The sequence below is a fragment of the Ostrea edulis genome, chromosome 10 (genome assembly GCF_947568905.1).
Source record: "Ostrea edulis chromosome 10, xbOstEdul1.1, whole genome shotgun sequence".
Lineage (NCBI taxonomy): Eukaryota > Metazoa > Mollusca > Bivalvia > Ostreida > Ostreidae > Ostrea > Ostrea edulis.
In genome coordinates, this window is record NC_079173.1 from 3,794,816 (window position 1) to 3,818,978 (window position 24,163).

The window sequence follows — 24,163 nt, forward strand, 5'->3', positions numbered from 1 at the left end:
AAGTTTACAATGACAACAACAACGACGGACAACGGACAAATTTTGATCTGAAAAGTTCACTTCAGCTTTCAGCTTGGTGAGCTAAAAAGTCCAAAAAACAATTCAAACTATAAAGAAGTTCAGTCAACCATGAGATTTTGTAACAATTTTTGTTAGAATAAGTCAACCATATATGACAAAAGCGAAACTTACACAGTATCTATATTTAGATAACCACTAATCAGTAGAGAAAAGTCTAGAAATCTACACTGTAAACAAAGTCCCATAAATCTTGTAAACATAGTGAAGACAGTCATTACTGTGACAAAACTTAAACTTGATCCATAGATTTACATTTAAAAAATCACATTATACCAAATTTCAGCTTTCTAAATCAAAGCATGCTGAACAAATCCAGAAAACAAAAATTTATAAAGTTCAGTCAACCATGAAACTATTAATCTAACAATTTTCATTAGAAAAGTTAACTGTAACAAAGTAAAAGTTAATCTGTATTTGATCATTAGATTTTTAAGGTTAGATCATAGTACAAAAAAGGCCAATTGATTCTGGAAAAGATGTCAAAAGTTCGTAAATGGAAGGACATATAATGAAAAGACAGAAAGACAATGACCAGAGCTGTTCAACTCAAGTGAACTAAAAACTCTGTAAAATAGGTTGTGACAGACACTTTGACAGTAGGGACCTAAAAACATTGGATCCACCCAAATCTACTTCTATAGATCTAAAGATCCTACACATATTACAGCAGTATTTTACCTGTACTTTTCCTTTGTCATGTAAGTCAGAATCTATTTATACAAAGCATACCTCATACAATTCTGAAGAAATTATACCTGCATCAGTTGAGAATGTTTTGTGAACACTAGTGCACAAATTTCATACACACCTGTAAACCATCTCTCTTACCTGCATAGCATGTAATTGATAGCACAAATTAAAATTCCAGTTCTTACTCTTTTCATCAAACCAGTGTCATGCATCACTTCCATTGCATAGGAATAATGCATGAGACTTACAGATTTGAAAGAATTTATTAACATGATTTATTTCATTACACAGACATTTAGTTTTTAAAATAAAATTTTGTAAGGAAAATTTCAAATTTGGACCTGACAAATATACATACCTGTACTTCTGCACACATGCACACACTGCTGCAATGCAGACGAATGTGTACCCAAGTCTGTACTTCCCCAAGATTTAATTTCCGTGAATTGGCAATGTGCGAGGCATACTTCCTCCTTTGACAATGACTCTTGTGGTTTTCACGACAGGAAATATAGGTCAAGGCTTAAGTCGGTGAAGAGTCTATAAAAAAAACCAAATCATATCATGATCTCTCACTCTACATATATATTCCACACACCAAATTTTGCTTAATTCACAAGAAAGAATGTTCATATGAAGTTTGTGCATGGGGCATAAATCATTCCATTATATTGCCTGTTACATTCCTTGGAAACAATGAAATGAATAGATATGTCAGTTACAAATCTTATATCACTATTCATTTGAATTAAATATATAAACAAGGTGATTGAAGAAATGACCCAAATATCTAATCTGGTCAAGTACAAGGACAGATATTTCAGACATTAAACTGGCACAAGTGTTAAGGTATTTTACCAATCTTTGATTTTATTTATCCAACCCTTGTGTATGATATAGAAATTCTATTCATTACATTTATAAAATGTGCAAGCTTAGCAATCAGTTCATTTCCTTTTCTTCATGCTTCATAATGTTTTTGAGATCTAGCTGTATTAAAAAATATCTGTGTGTTTTGAAGCTGTTTTTCAAACTTTGAGCAATTGTAGGAGCACCTCAGGGGAGGAGCATCAATGACACATGAAACATTAACTTTAACAACTATAAATAAAAATGGCAGTCAACTTCAACAAGATGAGTGATTTGGGTGTCACTAGAAATCAACGGCAGTGTTTTAAAGTGTAAAGTAAGAGCAAGCAATATGTAATTCGAAACATTGAAATGGGGGTAACTCGCAACCAGCTTATAGTCGAGCCAACTGAAATATAATTACAAAATTTTGTTGTAGTCACGAATGCAGATCAAATTCTGAGGCCACACCCCCTGTTGGTAAGTTGTAGACATGAAATTTATCCTTTCACTTGAAAGATCTTGATTATATACAACATTTCATAATAAAGATAGAAATATTAATATGGCTAGCTTACTATAAGAATTCAACATTATCTTGTGTTATAAAGTGTTAATTTAAATTCAGCCTGCCATTGCAAGATACATTTTATTTTTAAGGAAATAAATTAACGAAGCAGTGTATGCAAGTTCTTCAGAGTCCCCCTAGTCTAATGGAGCCTATCTTCATTAACCATCTGACACAGAAGTACCCTGTTCTGATGGGAGGCTGTGAAATTCTGTGTTCTCAATGCTGACTGAATGTGAAACGATGATTTACTATAAAGAATAAAGAAACCTTCTTTCCTATCTTCACATTGTTGACATATCTATCCTGTACAAGCGGTTATTTACGGGTTAAGGGATGCAGTAACTGAATATATTATTCCATATCATATCAAATATTTATAACTATAAGCAGGGGGGAAATTCATGTGCTTATTACGTGACCCTGTAATTAGTGTAAATCCACCCCCCCCCCCCCCCCCCCCCCCCCCCCGGCAAGAATAAGCAATACTACAGTGGAGTCTGGGAAAAGGGACACATGTTCACTGCACGGAAGACATATAATTATTGTACAGTCTGTAAAAATCGAAGAGCTAGGTGATTGACAATGTTCACTGCACGGAAGACATATAATTATTGTACAGTCTGTAAAAATGGAGGAGATGATTGACAATGTTCATTGCATGGAAGACATATAATTATTGAGTTAAATTTCATTTTAATAACATATTAACAAAATATGTTTAATTATTTCTGGACAGGTAAATTTTTCTGTGGACTGGTTGAAATTATACCCCATCAGTCCGGCTGGACTGGTGACATAAAAAGTTAGCTTCATTGAAGCCCTGTATATAGCTATAATACTCATGCGAGGACACAAAATGAAATGGGGCTGTACTAATTAACCTTCCTGTGGTAGGCACCTAAAGCTGACATTCTTCACATTCCCAAGACACCTAAAGCTTACGTTCTTCACATTCCCAAGACACCTAAAGCTTACGTTCTTCACATTCCCAAGACACCTAAAGCTTAAGTTCTTCACATTCCAAGACACCTAAAGCTTATAAGTTCTTCACATTCCCAAGACACCTAAAGCTTAAGTTCTTCACATTTCCAAGACACCTAAAGCTTAAGTTCTTCACATTTCCAAGACACCTAAAGCTTAAGTTCTTCACATTCCCAAGACACCTAAATCTTAAATTCTTCACATTCCAAGACACCTAAAGCTTATAAGTTCTTCACATTCCCAAGACACCTAAAGCTTAAGTTCTTCACATTCCCAAGACACCTAAAGCTTATAAGTTCTTCACATTCCCAAGACACCTAAAGCTTAAGTTCTTCACATTCCCAAGACACCTAAAGCTTAAGTTCTTCACATTCCAAGACATTTTATTTAGTGTGTTTTGATAAGAATTTATTCACTTTTTTTTTTTAATAAATTCAGGTCAATGTGAAAATCTTTACTATATGTAGTAGATTTTTTACATATTATTGATTAATTTCTGTCTAGACTACAAAATCTGAACAGACACTGAACAAGAGGTCCACGGGCCAAAATATTACTCTTTATAAATCATTGTATTACACGGGCCAAAATATTACTCTTTATAAATCATTGTATTACACGGGCCAAAATATTACTCTTTATAAATCATTGTATTACACGGGCCAAAATATTACTATTTATAAATCATTGTATTACACGGGCCAAAATATTACTCTTTATAACTCATTTTATTATATACTTTCAATTTCATCTCTTCTTTTTTCTTTAAAAGTTTGCGGGCATATATCACATGATATATGCCCGCAAACATTACGTCACAATCAAATTTCTACGCCGTTAATTTTCAAATTTTTCTTGTTTTTCATCTTTTACTCAGTTAAACCGATAAAGTTATTGTTAAAAATAAAATTATTGTTAGTTTCTAAATGAAATTGAAAGTATATAATAAAAAGGTTATAGACTTTGTATGGGAAATATGACGACCTCGTTTTTTGTCGCGGACGGACCTCGCAAGCTCGGTCTGTCTACGCGCCAAAAAACTCGGTCATCATATTTTCCCATACAAAGTCTATAACCTATAAGTATTAAACGAGCCAAACTATTACTCTTTATAAATCATTGTATTCCACGGGCCAAAATATTACTCTTTATAAATCATTGTATTCCACGGGCCAAAATATTACTCTTTATAAATCATTGTATTCCACGGGCCAAAATATTACTCTTTATAAATCATTGTATTACACGGGCCAAAATATTACTCTTTATAAATCATTGTATTACACGGGCCAAAATATTACTCTTTATAAATCATTGTATTCCACGGGCCAAAATATTACTCTTTATAAATCATTGTATTCCACGGGCCAAAATATTACTCTTTATAAATCATTGTATTCCATGGGCCAAAATATTACTCTTTATAAATCATTGTATTCCACGGGCCAAAATATTACTCTTTATAAATCATTGTATTCCACGGGCCAAAATATTACTCTTTATAAATCATTGTATTACACGGGCCAAAATATTACTCTTTATAAGTCATTGTATTACCTGAGTGTTCGCTTTTTATACTTTTCCATTTTTGGGAGCTTAACTTAATTCAATTTCCCTAGGCCATCACACACTGAGTGCATGAATACATTGCTTAGGACTTTGGTGTGGCCTCTTCAAATCCTCGTTTTGTTTGAAATAATGTACGCCCCAGAAAACGTTTTCCAAACAATATAACCCCATATTCAAAGGCTAAAAGTATGAGCACTATAGAAGCAGATATGTTCGTTTTACATTAATGATAGGAACAGATATATATACTCACATGTATTGAGTTTTTTTCTTTTTATATTTGTAAATGCATGAGCATCGCACGCTTTGCATTATATGGACGAGTTGCCGATTAGAGGGTGTGATGGGAATTCTCCATAACAGGCTCGTGAGTCTCTGCGCACAGTAAATTAATGAATACAATGAAACTTCTCCAAACCGGCCAGCTGTCGGACCGGAAAAAATGGCCGGTTTAGAGGGGTGGCCGGTATACCGAGAATTTACCATTTAGAGACATTTCAGCTCAATTTTTATTAAATATTTCATTGACATACCACAAACCATATAATATGGTGTTCAAGGACTATTATTTCACTATTGGAAATAAAACAAAATAATTTACTAACATATTTATTTTCAATGTACAGCACTAAAACTAATTAAACATGAATAAACATTTTTACATTGACATGCATAAATAATGGAAAACAGTCCATTTAAATAAAACTGCATTTGATATATGTTTAGAAATCTGTAGACTAGCAGCATTTATGTAGAATTTCGGCTTATGTTTTAATAAACAAAACAAACACATAGCCATTTGATTGCTGCATTTAATACACAGAGTATAGGTACAGAGTAGGTACTGTTCACTTTGATATGGGGATCCATGATCAATTATGGGTGGAGATCAAACTAGACCGCTTGTACCTACAGGTAATTATTACGAGAAATAGTCTTGCTGCAATCGTCTAATTTTAACTAAAAAATTATTACAGGATACATAAAGAAAACACAGAGGCCTATTATTGGAATTCCTCTTACCTATAAAAACTCTGTTTACATCCTGCTTATATCGTTAACAGATTTGTTTTTTTGAAAAGTACAGTAGTAAATATATAATTTTAATTTTGATGTTTCTTAGGAATTTTAAGTCTATGGAAACCCCCCAAAAATCATTTATTTATTGAAAATTATCATTAACAGTCATAGGTTTGTTGTTTATTAACTACCGCTTATATCCATGGTGCAACAATATGGCGTATTGATTGTATTCATTCAATATGTGTATATCTGTTTATAACCTTTCATACAGAAATTGGAAAGGGTCACTTGGATTAGCCAAGCACCAATTAACACCCTGGACAGCACAGGTAAACTATAGAACTTATAGAGGCCACTGGTGTTTTTGACACCTCCGGTGGATAATTTCCCACCTGGCCATTTTTCACACCTGGCCTGTCTTAATCACCCCTCTGGCCAAACTTTTCTAGTGTTCAATATTATAATTAGTATTATAAGGGTAAATTATAAGGCATTATAATGGTAAATTACACATGTTTCTTAACAATTGTACTTTAAAAAGTGGCTGATGTCCGGTTTTCAGGGGTGGCCGGTTTTGTGAGACTTTCTTTGTAAGGAAATGTTAAGGTTTCTGCCGGGACTTTGAAAATCGGCCGATATTCAGGGAGAACTGGTTTTCTGAGGGGCCGGTTTGGAGAAGTTTCACTGTATATATCATTCTCTACCCAGAGTTCCGTGCGCTCCTCGCACTACACCTCTGTCAACGGCTTTTTACAGAAATCTTGTAAAAGTTTCTATTATCCAACATTTATTTGTTTTGGACTAAATATTTAGTCATATTATCATATGTTTTTGGTGCAATTAAATTGATGCTTGCTGTAAATTGTTTAAAATCGCCGTTTTCTGATAATAAATTTGGAACTACTTCGCAATATGCATATAAATGTAGGACATACACGTGGTGGAGATTTAAATGTAAACATGGAATCAAAAGTAAGAAAGGCTGTAAAAATATGACAAAACTTGTAAAAAAAGAGACAAACAGCTGAATGGTAAATATGTACTTACTAAAGTGTCAGTGGGCTATGAAAATAGCCTGATGTATCACCTGTTGCCCGAACTTTTAAAGGGAAAGGAAACCGAGAATGATTGTTTATACCATGTGATTATATTGTCACGTGATTCCAAGCGTTGACAGAGGTGTATGTGAAGCTTGCGTAACGTGCCCTCTGGTGAGAGAATGTGTATATATATTCATTAACCCAGAGTCCTTTGTTTTCTGAGGGGCCGGTTTGGAGAAGTTTCACTGTATATATATTCATTAACCCAGAGTCCTTTGCATAGAGTAAATCATCCTCCAGGGATTTATCTACCCCTTGAATCCAGGGGCCAGCTAGGGCCTTCAAGTTTGGGGAAAATAACGATATTTGATTGAAATTGGGAAATTTGTTTCAGACAAATAAATAAGAAAAACAAGCAAAAAGTTTAACCAATTGATATTTCATTATCAATGAGGCTTTAATTTCCAGTCCTTGGCAGAGAAAAAACTGTCAAAAATGTTTTGCAACAGAGTGGCACCAAGGTTGGATGGCCCCTCAAGGCATATTCTCATCAATTTTGAAAGCATCCATCATTTGGGAAATTTAAGGAATTTTCAGGCATCATTTTGGGAAAAACACCTGCTCTTTAGCATTGGGAATGGGGCCGAATTTCGACCCTCTACAGACCCTATACCTGTCGTCTGATGATGGGAGTAAATAAATGAAAATGAATCTATATATCTATTGAACCAATGGCGATGTAACTGTGCAAATTTATGGGGTCAATTTCATTGGATGTATAAAAAAAAAAAAAAAATCTGGAATGCTATTCAAAAGTTTATACGAAGTCAAACTGGGGAAAAATTCCATCAAAAGTTTTCAGCAAACAAATTCTATAAACAATAAACAATATATTTGTTTCAAATTACAGTATTCAAAGTATAACAAAAGGAGATTGAACAATTTTGAATTATTTAAATCAAAATAAATATTTATTGCTAGTGATGTAGATTAAATTCACACGACTGGTCGATGATTAGAAGCCAATCATTTTGCAGTTTAGACATTTTGGAAGAGTTATCCGCCCTTTGTAAAAATTAGACAAATCTAATTTTCTAAAAATATGTGAGGTAAATGATTAATTTTATTTCATATTTTCTTTAAAAGAAAGCTTATGTAATTCTAAATTCACGAGATTTGTATGAAAATTTAATTTCTTTTTAAAATATTCTAATAAAACATGCTTTTCCAATAGACATGTCTATGTGAAATAAATCAAGCAGTAATCAGAATTTTGTAAATCCCTATGGTGAAATATTTTTGTTCTATAAACTCTTCAAAATGATACCATGATTTACAAAAATCCATCATCCATTCATTAGACATGAAAGTTATACATTGAATTATAAATAAAAAAATGTTTATTCAGTATATTTTATACATAGTGATACATACAAACATACATACATAAATACCAAGGATAACCCATGAAATCTCAAAAGCTTATTTCCAAATGGGGTCCTTTGATGCATGGATGTTTGCGCTAGGTGGTCATTTATGTGGGAGGAAACTGGAGTACCCAGAAGAAACCCACGTGTCTGAGCGAGCGACCGCCATACCCTCTCACATACAACCACTGTCGATCACGGGGTTCGAACTCGGGTCGCAGCGGTGAGAATTGAGAGCACTACCGAGACACCCTTATTATCTACATGTAATTGATCAAAGTTATAGTGCAATCATATCTTCTAAGTAAATTACTATCAAACATGATACATATATGTATACACAACAACATGTATCTATTCCAATAGTCTAAGCTTTCAGGCGCTAGATCAATTTACTTCTGTAAAACACTGTGACGTGTTTCACAAATCTGAGCTGAATTACTGATTTAAATTAGTTGTCAATTTGCTGAATCAGCATGCTGATATTTCTTTATAGCAGTCACCGCGAGTTAGCACTGTGAGCTCTAATGACTAAAGCACATGGAAAAAGTCCACGAGCTGAAGCTGTGTACTCATTAAAAAAAATTTGTCACTATCACAAAAGTCCTTCCATTAAAAAAAAATGGCAGAGGGCTCAATCACAAAAAAAAGTAATACACAAGCTGTTTTCATAAGGGTGTATGGGTATAGCAGTGGTTAATGCACTAGCTTATCACTGCTGCGACCTGAGTTTGATCTGTGATCGGCTGTGGTTGTATTTGAGAGGGTATATCGGTTGTCTGCTCAGGAACGTGGGTTTTCTCCAGGTATTCGATCCAGATTCCTCCCACAAAATGACCCCCTAGCGGCAACATCAGTGCACGTCGGTAAATAGCAAGTATATATATATATATATAGCTAATTATGTCTTAAAAATAAAGATTATCTATTTATAAATCTGAAAGGCTAATCTAATACCTCTTTTTTGGTTGTTGTTGTTGTTGAAAAAAATATTTAAGCATTGCTCCTTGCATTTCCACTTTAGTCTGGTTCCCCGTCTACACTTAGCTTGTGTCTTATTTAGCATGGGAGCCAAGGAATCACGCAACGACTCCCTTCTTATTGATATCAATTCTTTTTTTATTTATTTAAATGGGATAATTCTCTTACAAGGCATTTATTGTAAATGAATAAAGGAACAGATGGATATGCATCTAACTAATAGCCAAAGAAATAGCAGCATTGCATGGTCATTGTGTGGGTCGTTTACTTTATAATATGAATTTAGACAGCTTGATATTTTTAAAGGGTTCTAAAGTACTATTTAAAACATTTCTTTTATTAAGCAGGTTGGGAACACTTCCCCTACAGCGAGATATTCTCGCGAAAACGCGATTATTCCTCTGTAGCGAGAGTAAATATACCCTGTACAACCAGAAAAACACTCGTGAAGTATATCTCTTCATGTTTCACGTGAAAAGAAGAGAAAGTGCTAAAATGTCTGATACTTCTGCAAATATATTAATCAAAACAAAAACACTCATGATGTGTATTGGATTACAGATTGCTTCTCTCTTATGCAACTCTGATTACGTCAGCCTGCTTTCTCTTAACTAGTCCCCTACTGTGACAGCTCCCAAGACCAGTTAACGTAAACCCGGGACAGGGAACATGTTGAAAATGGATTAAAAGCAAGTAAGTGTTGATTTCCTTGTGACAGTTTTGTGCGTTACTGCTAAATGTTTGAAAATAAGTTGTTTATTGCGTAAATCCAGGCACATCTGAGTCGAAACCTCGGTTGAAGCATAAACCGCCACCGACTCCGGCATTTACACGTTTTCCAGAATCAAAATATGAACACTTGCGAAGAGAAGTCGATGAAGGCTATGCCTCTCGACTTCTATAAAGAGAATACCTTCTCCTATACTACATACCAATTAGCACGAAATGGAATTTAAAATTGCTTGAAAAAAATTATCTAGTATTTGCCTATTTAACAGTTTAATATTTCGGTCTTCAATCAGTTGTAAAATGCTATAAGTAAATAAGTAATTTTTATCGAAAGTCGCCACTGTGTACAAACATAAACAACATGGCTGAGCTCAAGAATTGATTGATTGGATCCTCCTCAGAAGGAACGCCTTCCTCCAGGAAATATGTACCTGCACATCCGTAGCACCGTCTACATCATCCTTACCTTATGTTACATCATCTTCTTCAGTGTAGATATATGATTTACTAAACGCTCCATTTTCATTGGGATATTACCCTACTTTCGGTTTCTCAATTGTCGATCCCACAATGCATTTCAGGGCAAGCGGCAAACTCTACCCCGAGTTATCGTTCCTTACACTCTCAGGTCAAAATATGGGTACCACAGGGTTTTGGTTATAAACACAATCTAAACAAACTGGTATATATCCTGTGAGCGAAACCAAAACATGCATTGTTGTATAACATTAGATCTACCGTGGACTATGCACCTGTCGCTGGAAAACTTTCATTTTTTGAATTCATAGAGAGTTGAATTTGATACTCAATGCATTTTTTGACAATTAAATGCCTTTTGCTTTACTTATCTGTATAAGCGATTTTCCCAAACCGATATCTGCCTATCAACAAAAAAAAATCATAGGTATGACAACTCATGGATACGACACAAGGGCGGATCCAGGAATTAGTGAGGGGCGCAACTTTATGAGATTGGAGGTCTGGGCACAGACACTTAATTGTTTCTGTAAATAACTTCCCACCTCTGTAGAAACAAGTGCCCAGGGGCGCCTTGAGATCCCCATTGGGCCCAGCCCCTGAAAGCTCCCGAATTTTGCAGCCGGTCCCTGAAAGCTCCCGAATTTTGCAGCCGGCCCCTGAAAGCTCCCGAATTTTACAGATTTTATAGAGCTTCAAATATGTCTCCTAATAGGCTGTGTTGTAATTTTTACCACTGATTTTCTGTCATTTTTGATAGAGGGAAATCAATAAAATGACGCAAATTTTAAGGATTTTTAGAAATTATTTAAGTTCTCCCAATATTTGTACATGGCGCACACCACACATCTTAATAGGGTCTGTAAGTCTCGTTTGGTTTCACTTTCGGTTTTACTACTTCCGGGTACAACAACGTGTGGAATATATACAGTCGTAACAGAGAGTCGGTGCTAATATGTAATTTGGTGTATTGTTAAGCGATTGGCTGCATACATGAGACTGGGAAAACTCTGCCATGTAGTTTATTTAAGTTCCTAGTCGATGCTACAGTAAGGAAGCGGTGGATACAAAGATGTAGGTACGTAATATTATCATAATTCAACGAATAATCATGTCAAATTAACACACGTATGTATAAACTGACAGAATATACTGGACGTGTTGTTTAGATAAATCAGAGGGGGAGTAGGCCTACAAAAGATTTTGACAGACGAACTGATAAAAATAAAATAATGGGAAAAGAAATTACATGTACTAAAATTTCATAAAAGGGGGGGGGGGTAAAGTTTTTCTTCGTTTATTGATTTCAACATTTATTAACGTCTTTTACTACATAATTCCCTTCTGCCTGAAAAGGGGAAGGAACACTAATTTATTGTATCAATATAGAAAAAATAACCTTGCTAGGAAAAGGTTGACAGGATACCCTTGATACTACTTGCCTTTATATAGGTTCCTGCATGATTAAATATTGTATTGTGTTTCAAGAGAACTGGCATATATCTTTATTGTATAATTATATAAAAGTGACACATGGCTTTGATAAGAATTATTGTAACACTCATATCCTGTGCTTATTTCAGAAACTATAACTTACATTTGTTGTGTAGTGAGCCATTTTAAGTCAATAAAAACATCAATTTATGGTATATTACTTTTTTTCATAGATACAAAGTTACGAAACCTGCTGAAGCAGAATCATTTGCTTCAAACGTACATGTAGGAACCGAAGTTGATCCTGCTACCAATATATCTGTACCAGACAACAATGATACAGCATCAAACCCTCAACATTTAAAAAGGTACAGTGTACGATACAAGTATTGTCAATACCAGATATTAGTACATCAAACCAGGAAGTTACAGTGGTTGTTAAGTTTAGTGTCAGGTGGTTTTCTGTATTTTCTTCATTCTCATTTCAGTGTTATCTAAATTTATATGCACACCAAATTTTATAATGGTATTGTTTTTGTTCTGACAGCTTCCCTTGAAGACTAGGATGTTGTAAACTTGCAGTGAGAAATATACCTGCATAATTAAAGGAAACCATCCATGACAATTGGGAACATCATAATTGAAAGACCCTGGAAAGGTATGTTTTAGCGGTTCTTTAAGGAAAAATGAACAATGCACTTTCTATACACTGACTAGTTATCAATTTCACAGGTCAGCGCAGATTTCACAATATTCAATTACCTAGTAAATTTGGGGGGGGGGGGGGGGGGGGGGGGGGGGGGTATAAATGTTGCTGTACACACCATTTTCTGTGAATATTTTTTAATATATTCATGAAATTTTGTTTGAAGGGATCATGAACACTGTTGGGAGTGTCCATTCAACTGAAATATCAAAGCCAGAAGAATTGAAGATTGCAATGGATGCAACAGAAGAGACCTAATATGAGCAAATTGATATGAATAGTCAGTCTTTCGCTCACAGTAATTACAAGAGTCGCCACAAAGGAAAGACTTTAATGTGTATTACACCTAATGCAGCTCATTTCCAATTGTGTATGCTGGATACAAATCTGATTTGGCAATTGTGAACCATTGTGGCATTTGAGAGAAGTTGCAAGTTGGTGATATATTCCTGGCGGACAAAGGATTTTGTATATTTGACAAACTTCCAAATGACATGACATTTAATATCCCATTCTTTCTTACAAATAAATCCCACTTCTCAAAAGAGGATCGCAACTTTGCTATAAAATTTCCAGATGAAGAATCCATGTTGAATGGGAAAATGAGAGAATTTTCTTTTTTTTAAATTCCTCAGCCATATTCTATCATAGTATAGATATTGATCTGACAAAATATTTCAGCTTTGTGTGGCCCATGTGGTTTTGTAGGTTCCCCTTTTGAAGGAGATTGCAGATAAATCCTACAAATTTATTAGATTAATTGCATGTATATATATGCTCATACCTGCCACATTGAATTTTTAAAGTTAAAAGTAATGAATACCATATATATGCAATATAACTTTTCTACATATTTATATAAATATAAAGCCTTTTATATTCATATGAAGCCTTTTGGAACGTCTCCATCAGAATGAAATATTCTCGAGAGGGACGTTAAACAATTTACAATCAAACATAAAGCCTTTTGTTCTCCTGAAGGTTTTCAAATCTGCATTATTAAAAAAGAAGTAAAATCCATTGTTTTTAGTGAATGCATGTAATTCAATGATTTTCGTAAAGCTGGACACTATGTCAATACAAATTTTGGTTCATCTAAAATAAGAAAAACTCTGTCTATAATGTTTATTCAATAAATATACTTGTAATTACATAACTTTGATAGATGCACCACTGATATCATAATAAAGTATATGTACATGTGGTTATGTGTGTGTGTTCTAGACTGCAAAAATACTTTATTATTATAATTAAACTCTATCACGCTTAAAAAGTTGACCATAATACATCTTTGTCAATGTATTTGAGTGTCACTAGGAATCCACACTAGCAAATCACAGCATTGGGTGTCTTTCAGGTGTTGTTGTCCTTGAATCTGATGCCAATATTCATATTTTGTTTTAATGGGCAGTGAACCATCTCTTACATCACATTCTAAAATGGCAATTGTCATTACATGTATTGATAAAATATACATGATTTACAAGTGGTCAGATTAGTGGTGAAAGTATTATACTGCAATATGCATACTTCTTTTGACATAGATGTACTGCAGTATTCAAAACTTGATGCAAGTAAAGTTTATAAAGAACATTAGCAGTTCAATATCACAATGAAGCCTAAGTAGTATTTGTATTTCATTCATAAAATGTTACTTTAAAGTTATAATAAACTTGGATACATCCATAATAATATATATGAATACATATATGTACAGCTAATGTACATGTATTAGGTACACATAATTGTTCAATCTATAATATTGACTTACCAAGAGGGAAATCCCAACATTTGCACAGGCCTCTTTAATTGTCATTGTTCGAGCTGAAAATGGGCACTTAGCCTCAATTAAGAATTTCAGGGGTTGCTGAAAATGGCCTGTTGCCCTGCGGAATGAGGATGCAGTTAATTCCTCCATTGTTGTTGTGACCTTTGACTGCCGACTTTGGATGTTTTATCCAACTACTGGCGTATTTTACATTGAACAGTTTTATTTGCCTTCTTATATCTGAAAAATTCCAATATATCTACATGTAAAAATTTTATTTTCACAGTTCGAACCCATTTATTACTTACTTTGGGTATAGATAAGTTTATTCCAATTTGAGCCCAGAGGGCATAACAGCAAGACAGTTTATAAAGAAAGAAATTTCTAAAAAGAAAGAAAGTTTACAACATATAATCTTATAATTATTATAATCATAATAAATATAAATCCAAACATGTATTGACATTATTTTTATCTTTAAATTGTGTACCTGCCTTTGAAAATTTGCTGCCATATGAAGATCGACACTTATACTGCCCCACTATGAGCATACTGGCATCAGACATCCACATTAATGATGACTGCACAATACACAACACCTTTATCCTCAGATTCAAGGCATATCTATAAAATAATTTTCAAATATTAAACAATCAACCCATCTGTGATGTAACTGATATAGATATTTACATTTAATGAGCTTTGTTTATTGAATATGTATACAACTGTACACTGCAGGTACGTACATGTAGTATCGTTGCCCCCCCCCCCCCCCCTTCTGATCGTACATTCGTATAAACACAAAGCAAGTTTTATGCATAATCCGTTTTTATTTTCAAGTATTGATATATTTTCAATTGGAATGATTTGAGAATATAAAAACGTATCGTACATCTCATTACGCTTTTACCAACCTGCTCTTTATCTGCAAGACGTACCCTCGTCGATGCTTGTACACTGGCGGTTATTACACGTAATTCGTCAAACACGAAGCGAAGAATCCTCGACCACTCCACTAATGCTTCAATTCCCATGTTTATCTCGTTAAACTTCCACATAATCGATTGATAACGCTATATCTATGTATACCACTCTCTACACAGCTCAGTGCAATCTGAGATGTTGATGTACCCGGAAGTTAATAATCTCGCTAATTCTCGGCAATCACATGACGAGACTTACAGACCCTATTATCTTCTTCAACTGTCGATCTATATGGAGCGCCAAATTAACATAAACTCAAATAAATGAAGATATCTTCAATTATTTGAAGATATCCTCAATTCATTTGATGCGCGCAACATTTTAATTAAAGATCTCTTCAAATAATTAATGATATCTTCAATTCTGAATTATTGCGCGCATTAAATGAATTGATGATAGCATTAATTCTTCTGCTGAATTGATGCGCGCTTTAATTGAATTAATGATCTCTTCAAATGAATTAATGATATCAACAATTGAATTGATGCGCGCTACAATTCACTTGAAGAGAGCAATAATTGATATAATGCGCACATTAAATCAATTGATGAGAGCAATAATTGAATCGATGCGCGCATTAATTCATTTGATGAGAGCAATAATGGATTCAATGCGCGCATTAATTCAATTATTGCTCTCTTCAATTGAATTAATGATATTAGGGTTTATCCATTGTGGATAAACCTGGTTATTTTGAGCAGGTCATATTTAAAGATCCATAACTCTTACTAATGTTATGCGCGCATTAAATCAATTATTGCTCTCATTAATTCAATTGATGCGCGCATTAATTCAGTTGATGAGAGCAATAATTGAATTGAAACGCGCATTAATTCATTTGATGAGAGCGATAATTGATTTAATGCGCGCATTAATTCAATTAAAGAGAGCAATAATTGAATTGATGATATCTTCAAATAATTGATGATATCTTCAAATAATTGAAGATATCTTCAATTATTTGAGTTTATGTTAATTTGGCGCTCCATATATCTAAGATTGCCATATTTCACGCGAATAGTCATGGATCACAGGCACTTGACGTTTTAAATATCTATAATAAAAAAATTGTCTTCCTGTAAACATAATATTATGTTTACAGGAAGACAATTTTTTTTATTATAGATATTTAAAACGTCAAGTGCCTGTGTCATGGATATACCAGAGATGGGATCGGGTGCCTAGGAGGAGTAAGTATTCCCTGTCGACCGGTCACTCCCGCCACGGACCCCTGGATATACCAGAGGTGGGATCAGGTGCCTAGGAGAATCGAGTAAGTATTCCCAAACTCCCCGTCGAGGCCTCATTACATCACCTACGAATAGACCTCTCCTATCAAACTTCTGCCAGAGTTCGTTTGCTTATAAATATGATATACATTCTAAAACGACTCAGACACTACGTAGCACACGATTTATTGTTTAACGTCCCGCTCGAGAATATTTCACTCATATGAAGGTGTCACCACTGTCGGTGAAGGGCTGCAAAATTTGGGCCTTTCTTCGGGGCTTATAGCCTTTGAACAGGGAGGGATCTTTATTCTCATACCTGCTGTGATACAGGGCTTCGGTATTTGCGGTCTCATCCAAAGGACCGCCCCATTTAATCGCCTTCTACGACAAGCAAGGGGGTACTATGAGGACCCGGATCACCAAGCGAACTATACAAACAAGGCCAATGGAGTATGTAGCAAACATATTTTTGAATTAGTTTTCTTAAAGATATGGCAAAAATATTCGGGGTGCAGTCCTTTACTGGATTAGAAACCCGCCAACCATTCACTTAATTTGTCTAAATAATGTAGATGGCCGTCTAAAGTTCCTTATTTATTGACCGAAAGCTGAAAGACAGGTGTGTGTGTGTGTGTGTGTGTGTGTGTGTGTGTGGAAATGTGTTTATGGCCATGGTTCGCACGTCCATCACTTTGAGAAAGCCATAGAAGACGCGTTAGACCTCTGCCTTTTAGAGATAGATGATTTCTAGCACGGATGGGTTATAGTTGGGAAATATTATTTAATAGTTTAAGTGTATATGTGTCTAATTTAAGTTATAATAGAGAGAGAGTTTTATAAGTACAGGAAAAGATAAGTAAGCTATTGAAATAATTAGTTGGGTTTTGTTTTTGTTTTTTTTTATAAGTGCTTTATTGCAATAATTATAATAATTATCGTCATATGTATAATTAGCAAAACATGCATTTAATTAAATGAAGAAAACTTACACAAATATAACATTTTATATTATTTCCTTCTTTTATTCAACTGAAGGGCATGTTCATAGTAAATTATGTATAATGTATGAAATCCTCGATTTTTTTTCAAGGAGAAACATAGTAGCAGATTTCAATGTCTAAATTGATACAGTTTTTAATCAGATAAAATCGTGTCCAAATTTCGATTACTATATAATAACAAAGTTTTTCTCCAGGAGAACTCTTATCCAAATTATGATAGAAATGACTTAGTTAGTTTTTTTCTCCAGGAGAACGCTTACCCAAATTTCTATGATAGAAATGACATATTTTTTATAGAAATTGTACCAATTTTTTATCACGGAATTGACCAAAAATAAAATTCCAGAACTCCTACCCAAACTAAGATAAAATATTTCTCCAGGAGAACTCGTACCCACATTTCTAAGATAAAATATTTCTCCAGGAGAACTCATATCCACATTTCTATTTGATAAAATGACAAATATTTTCTTCAGGAGAACTCGTACCTAAAATTTAGGATAGGATTTCTCATGGCTACGAGTTCTTTTGGATATGAGTTCTTCAGAAGTCATAGAATGGACAGCTTATAGATTCGACATTTATCGACACTTATCGAAACTAGCTGAAAATTTTATACAGGAATGGTATTTATTTTTTTTATTAACTCATTTAAAACACAATATTCAATGTTTCAATAAGAAATATTATGTGCCAAGCCCTGCTTGCATTTTAGATAGTTTCCATTTTCACCATAGTATATATTTTTTGTTTCTTGTCATTTCTTTCTAGCGGGGAAGATTGACGCACGAGGGAAACTTACAACCATTTCCGTTTTGTGCTGTTTCCCCGAGGAAATTTTGTAAAATGTCGGAGTGCGATACACCGACAACACAAAAGAAGCGTCTATACCACGTGCACCTTCTTAAAAAAATGTTGTGCATGGGTCATTGCCTAAAACGCATTCATATAGATTCCAGCGATCAATGGAGTAGCGGGCTTTCTCCCATTTCAATGTTAGTTTGCCATGTTTGAAACTACTTTAGTAATGACCAGTGAAGTTTCTCTCAAAGTGTGCTATTAGTATTTAGTGTAGAAAATCTTCATTACTACATGCAAGGTGAAGATAACGAACAGTGATTAATCTCATAACTCCTACAAGCAATACAAAATAGATAGTTGGGCAAACACGGACCCCTGGACACACCAGAGGTGGGATCAGGTGCCTAGGAGGAGTAAGCATCCCCTGTTGATCGGTCACACCCGCCGTGGGCCCCATATCCTGATCAGGTAAACGGAGTTATCCGCAGTCAAAATCAGTGTGCCAAGAACGACTTTGAAGCTCAGTGGCGGATCTAGAGGGAGGTTGCATTTCTAGACCACGCCTGAAGCTGGATGATATACAACAAAATAACGAAACGAGTTTAAAAAAATTCTCCCTCTATTCTATTATTATTTGAAACTTTTCTATTTCATTAGAGGCTCCACATGGAGCATATAATAGTACAAAATAGGTAAAATCAACAACAACAATGTTGAACACAATGAATGAAACACAACAGGAAGGTAATATCATAAAAATATGGACAGTACTAACTTGATAAATTTGGCAAGTCCTATCATAGCGTATTTGTCTTTACAGTTCATTAATTCACTTTTAAGCAATATACACCTTTCATGAAGAAAATAAGTACAGTTGAACAGATGATGGAATTCATCGCCTAATTCTAGTTCCTTACAAAGAGTACATATTCGTTCAGACCTATCGATACTTCATTAAAAACCTGCCAGATTATTCCAGTTAATCCTGCATCTAAAGCGACAAAAATTATACAGTAAATCTTGTGGTAGAGTAGTTAAATAGTTTTCAAAACCAAAAGTTGTCTTGTACATCTTACAATTAGAACAGTTGTCTTGTACATCTTACAATTAGAACAGTTATCTTGTACATCTTACAATTAGAACAATTCTCTTGTACATCTTACAATTAGAACAATTCTCTTGTACATCTTACAATTAGAACAATTCTCTTGTACATCCTACAATTAGAACAGTTGTCTTGTACATCTTACAATTAGAACAGTTGTCTTGTACATCTTACAATTAGAACAGTTGTCTTGTACATCTTACAATTAGAACAGTTGTCTTGTACATCTTACAATTACAACAATTGTCTTGTACATCTTACAATTAGAACAGTTGTCTTGTACATCTTACAATTAGAACAGTTGTCTTGTACAACCTACAATTAGAACAGTTGTCTTGTACATCTTACAATTAGAACAGTTGTCTTGTACATCTTACAATTAGAACAGTTGTCTTGTACATCTTACAATTAGAACAGTTGTCTTGTACATCTTACAATTACAACAATTGTCTTGTACATCTTACAATTAGAACAGTTGTCTTGTACATCTTACAATTACAACAATTCTCTTGTACTTATCACAATTAGAACAGTTGTCTTGTACATCTTACAATTAGAACAGTTGTCTTGTACATCTTACAATTAGAACAGTTGTCTTGTACAACCTACAATTAGAACAGTTGTCTTGTACATCTTACAATTAGAACAGTTGTCTTGTACATCTTACAATTAGAACAGTTGTCTTGTACATCTTACAATTAGAACAGTTGTCTTGTACCTCTTACAATTAGAACAGTTGTCTTGTACATCTTACAATTAGAACAGTTGTCTTGTACATCTTACAATTAGAACAGTTGTCTTGTACATCTTACAATTAGAACAGTTGTCTTGTACCTCTTACAATTAGAACAGTTGTCTTGTACATCTTACAATTAGAACAGTTGTCTTGTACATCTTACAATTAGAACAGTTGTCTTGTACATCTTACAATTAGAACAGTTGTCTTGTACAACCTACAATTAGAACAGTTGTCTTGTACATCTTACAATTAGAACAGTTGTCTTGTACATCTTACAATTAGAACAGTTGTCTTGTACATCCTACAATTAGAACAGTTGTCTTGTACATCTTACAATTAGAACAGTTGTCTTGTACATCTTACAATTACAACAGTTGTCTTGTACATCTTACAATTAGAACAGTTGTCTTGTACATCTTACAATTAGAACAGTTGTCTTGTACATCTTACAATTAGAACAGTTGTCTTGTACATCTTACAATTAGAACAGTTGTCTTGTACAACCTACAATTAGAACAGTTGTCTTGTACATCTTACAATTAGAACAGTTGTCTTGTACATCTTACAATTAGAACAGTTGTCTTGTACATCTTACAATTAGAACAGTTGTCTTGTACATCTTACAATTACAACAGTTGTCTTGTACATCTTACAATTAGAACAGTTGTCTTGTACATCTTACAATTAGAACAGTTGTCTTGTACATCTTACAATTAGAACAGTTGTCTTGTACATCTTACAATTAGAACAGTTGTCTTGTACATCTTACAATTAGAACAGTTGTCTTGTACATCTTACAATTAGAACAGTTGTCTTGTACATCTTACAATTAGAACAGTTGTCTTGTACATCTTACAATTAGAACAGTTGTCTTGTACATCTTACAATTAGATCACTTGTCTTGTACATCTTACAATTAGAACAGTTGTCTTGTACATCTTACAATTAGAACAGTTGTCTTGTACATCTTACAATTAGAACAGTTGTCTTGTACATCTTACAATTAGAACAGTTGTCTTGTACATCTTACAATTAGAACAGTTGTCTTGTACATCTTACAATTAGAACAGTTGTCTTGTACATCTTACAATTAGAACAGTTGTCTTGTACATCTTACAATTAGAACAGTTGTATGAGTTACAGGTGTATATATTTCATCTTTCCAGGTTTCAACAAAAGATTATACAAAGACTGTTTAACACTTTTAGATAAATGAAAGTTAACACCAACACGCTGAGCGTTCCAAATCTGGATATCACCAGCCCTAACTAACATACAGTGTATCTTTTATATAGTTTAACCATTTTGAGTGATACACTTTTCCTCTATCTAACTTGTATAAATTAAAATGCTGTACAAAGTATTGGAGATCTTATCATGTTTACCATTTATAATGCGTTCCCAAAACCAATCGTTCTTGCACATATAGGAATAGACATAGGTATTCTACCAAGCTACCCGTATATCATACAGGCTGGTGTACATTTTTTAACTTTAAATATATACTTACAAAATTCAAGATGCAATCTTTCAATGATATTATTATCTTCATAATCCCATACCTCTGCTCCATACATCAAGATGTGAGCAATCACTGAATCAAACAATCGTAATAGTATATCTATAGATAAACATATTTTTCTAGATTTACACAATACATAGAACATGGCTTTTCTTGCTTGTTGTACAAGTCTGTCTTTGATCGATTTAAAAGAATCATTTTCAGAGAATTCAATACCTAAACATTGAAATTCATCAGCTACAGCCAATTGTTCACCATTAAAATTAAATCTAACACTGTCTACATTACAGTATTATTGTGAAGATCCACAGTTACTTCGTAACTTAAAAAAAGTCTTCAATGTTATAAAACAAAAATCCCCAAGGAAAGAAAAAAATACCTTGACTATGTACAAAGTCTACTGGAAAAGAATATTTTGTGATTCGGACCAAATATTTTTTTCATTCGGACAAAGTGGTTCTTCGTTCGGATGAATATATTTTGATTTTTAAAAGTTTTAAAATCCTTTGAGTGGGCGATTATTTTTCTTTCGAACTATTGAAATCATTCATCCAGGGAAAGATTATGCACAAACATTTCACAGTTGAATGTGGGCGGGGTGACGACGAACGACAGTAACTCTAGAGGGGGATATATACAACTGTACAATGCCCATCTGGTGCATCAAAATTGGTACCGTTTAAGTTTTACATTACAACCCCTGAGTCGAGGTCTCTACTGGTGGACTGTTAGTCCCCGAGGGTCTCTACAGCCCAGTAGCTAAGTACTTCGTTACTAGCTTGAAAGTACGGATGAAAATTTAATTGCTGTGATAAAATTTAGAAATTCATTTCAAAGTTAAGGATGATCTCCCCCATGCATAGCTCTTATCCTTGGACGAATTTGACTCCAGTCTTTGGCACCTTTTTTTTTTAAGTTCTCACAAGTTTATTGTTATTTTGGATTTCCAGTATTTCGGCTTGAGCATCACAGAAGAGACATTATTTGTCGAAATGTGCATTTGGTACCGTATAAGTTTTACATACAAACAATTTCTTAAATCCCACTTTTGGAATTAATGACGACCTGCATGATACGATTTGCATGTAGAGAAAATATGCTAAATAACATAACTTTAGACAGCCTGTTGCGTGTTTTCTTTCATCATTTCAGCGGCTAAAATTGTAAAGGATTCAGAATCCTGTGATCTTTTGCAATTTTTTCATGATTCCTATTGACCTGACCGACAGTTAAGATAAAAGTAAACAAAGGAATATTGACATGTATCGGATGACTTATGCGTTATATGTGATGTAAGAAGATTAGATAGAGGGCGTTGGTAATCAATTTCTCGGTAAATCTCTGAATGCCCATCACAATACTTCGTGCTCTGATTTCAAAAGGGCAAGATGGGATCCTCCTGAACGATGGATATCTTTTACTATATTTCTATACCTAACCCTTCAGAGCTGTTCTTTTTTTCAAATGCAGAAAACTTTGATTTTTAGTCAATAGTGTACTATTAACATCTGTATTGTTTAGCGACACGCAAGGCGAGGGCGTTTATTTCTCCGTCTCCAGCAGTTGGTACATTTACACGCAGTCCGCAGGCCTCATCGAATTTTGTCCCTAGAGTGATGAACATGTGGTGTTGGAAGCTGTTAGTTTTTACTCTCCTCCTTCACGGAGTCTCATCCTTGAGTAAGTATAAATATTATTATATGGTAATAGAATTAGCACAAATCTGTCGTCTCAAGCTCTACATCGGAATCATTAAATATTAGAAGATAATACAAGGGTTATATATAAATGATGAACTTTTTTTTCAAAATCCATATGATTATTTAGCATTATTTAAAGGAAAAGTATGAAACCACAAGTAAAATAAACGTATCTATTTCTTCTTTGATATCACAGCTTCCTTGAAAATTGGTTAAAAGTCGTCCTTTGATGCCCCCCCCCCCCTCCCTCGAAACATCTAGACTGACGACCTTTAATCGTTTTTCTCATGATTTATAAAATTGATATTTTCTTACTGTCATACTTCGATTTGGATTAAAAGTTTATTATAGAATTTTCTATATATTAACATTTATATTTTACAGGGGAATTTTCTCGGTTTTTTGCCCTTTGAAATTTCGAATTTTTCAAAGCCTACTTTTGAAGCACCCCTGCTAAGAATCAAAGCAGACGACCATATGTTTTCTTCATTGATTTTAATTTATTATTACATATTCAACCGTATTTCAAAATTTGAATATATATATAATACGAAGAAGAAATATAGAAGAAATGAATGAGGTCCGTCGCACCTCATTAGAAGATAGATTCATGTTTCTCATGTAAATGTAGTAATATAAGTATTTTTTCGAATTCAGTTACTTTCTCAGGGCTAGTAGGTCTTTGGTAGGGCTAACAACTTTTACAAGCAGTTAGCCCTGCATGCCTATCTAATTTTACAACAAATATCAAAC

At 34.1% G+C, this 24,163-nt stretch overlaps 2 protein-coding genes and 2 long non-coding RNA genes across 6 annotated transcripts in view; 2 read left to right on the forward strand and 2 right to left on the reverse strand.

Annotated features, from left to right (window-relative positions):
• Window positions 1-10,538, reverse strand: part of LOC125666576 (uncharacterized) — a 55,873-nt gene extending 45,335 nt beyond the window's left edge. For both annotated transcript variants that reach the window (XM_048899757.2, XM_048899756.2), the window contains exons 1-2: window positions 10,408-10,538; window positions 1,130-1,311 (exon numbers count right to left, since the gene is read on the reverse strand). The gene's annotated coding sequence lies outside the window, so the exon portion shown is untranslated. The remainder of the gene's footprint in view (window positions 1-1,129; window positions 1,312-10,407) is intronic.
• LOC130050880 (uncharacterized) lies at window positions 1,485-2,471 on the forward strand. Its single transcript, XR_008799260.1, has 2 exons — window positions 1,485-2,100; window positions 2,281-2,471. It is a non-coding gene; the product is annotated as an uncharacterized LOC130050880 (long non-coding RNA).
• Window positions 4,027-24,163, forward strand: part of LOC125666332 (uncharacterized) — a 39,319-nt gene continuing 19,182 nt past the window's right edge. The window contains exons 1-2 of the mRNA XM_056151716.1: window positions 4,027-9,905; window positions 23,232-23,390. The gene's annotated coding sequence lies outside the window, so the exon portion shown is untranslated. The remainder of the gene's footprint in view (window positions 9,906-23,231; window positions 23,391-24,163) is intronic.
• On the reverse strand, window positions 13,534-15,473 carry LOC125678577 (uncharacterized). Of its 2 annotated transcripts, none has more exons than XR_008799249.1 (4): window positions 15,265-15,473; window positions 14,817-14,950; window positions 14,330-14,566; window positions 13,534-13,992 (listed from the first exon to the last, which is right to left on the reverse strand). It is a non-coding gene; the product is annotated as an uncharacterized LOC125678577 (long non-coding RNA). The 2 variants fall into 2 exon arrangements; XR_008799248.1 differs by having other exon boundaries at window positions 15,241-15,471.